The sequence below is a fragment of the Corvus brachyrhynchos genome, unplaced genomic scaffold (genome assembly GCF_000691975.1).
Source record: "Corvus brachyrhynchos isolate BGI_N302 unplaced genomic scaffold, ASM69197v1 scaffold68, whole genome shotgun sequence".
NCBI lineage: Eukaryota > Metazoa > Chordata > Aves > Passeriformes > Corvidae > Corvus > Corvus brachyrhynchos.
In genome coordinates, this window is record NW_008240039.1 from 768,292 (window position 1) to 769,659 (window position 1,368).

The following is a 1,368-nucleotide window of genomic DNA, read 5'->3' on the forward strand; positions in this document are numbered from 1 at the left end:
TCCTTTACAAAATCGATTGTAAACTTCATTTCTGACACTCTGTAAATCTAACTTTCACTGCTGTAACTTCCTATTGTGCAGCACAGTTTCAGTCAGTTTTCATTTGGCAGCATTTCACAAGGAGCTCATGTGAAACATCCCCACAGCTCACTGTTGTGAGGGTTTACTGTGTCAGTGGTGTTATCAAACACCACAGCCAATAGCTCCTGAAATCTCTGCACTGTCTATACCAGGTCAGAATGAAAAATGTCCAAGTGTCAGCCTCAGTGATCAAATTGCCTCGCTTGTCTGCTTGATTCACCGTGTTCCCCTGGGTTTCCATATAGCTCATTAAACAAAACAAACCTTTAGAGAACGTTTGACATGATTAACTACCTTTGCTGGTAATGTGTGCAACCCACCCAGGTGTCTAGACAGTTTGAAAAATACAGATCATATTTAGGAGTAACAGCTGGTACTCCTCAAGTCTCTCTGCTGGACCTCAAATTAAGTAGAAGCAGACCTTATCAATATTATGTGGTTCTCTTCCAAAGAAAACATCCAGCCTGCTGCAGGAAATTAAGTTACTGCTTTGGTAGATGGCACTTTACCTGCAGCCTACCAGGAAGCTCTGCACTCCCAAAGGTCCTGTTTTGAGAACAGTGAGAGCACAAAGAGTTCAGACCCATTTCCATTGTAGGAAACCTTCAGTATTTTTCATAAAAGGAAAAAAAAAACCCAACACCTGTGTCCTACCAGATTCCAGTTTAGGCAGGTGTTTTTTGCCTGCCCGTGTACCTTTTAAAATAATAAGCTGGAGAACCTGTTTGCTTATGCAGGTTTTAGACCGAAATTTTGTTAGGTGCTTCTAAATAATGGCTTGACAAGAGGTTCTGGGAGGGAACAATGACAGGCTCTGGTAAGAACAGGCATTCCAGGGACTCTTCAGGACAAACCAGGTGCTCTCTAGAAGGTCACCCAGAGGCAGCTCCTCTGCCTTGGCCCACATCCCACCCAAAACCTCTGCACAGCAAAGCTTGCCTTGGCCATGGGCTGTTGGCTGCAGAACACTCACACATGATGTCAGAGGCAAAAGCAATGCTAGGTGCCCAAAAAGTGTGGACAGGAGTCCTCTGATTATTAAAAGATGTGAGTCTGAGCAAAGTGAAAAATTGCAGGTCAAACCCATTTAATGAGGACTGTGCCCCAAGATGCCACACGTGTACAGGATGTGGTTTTCCAGGAATGTGAGGGGGGGCAGAAGCCCAGAAAGTCAAGGAAGTAGGTACCTGTAAACATGATGGCAAATGGGACTGCTCCCAATTAACAAATTTTACACAAGTAATGTGTAAAGGCCAGGCAAACAGAAAGGACATCCCAAGGTATTCC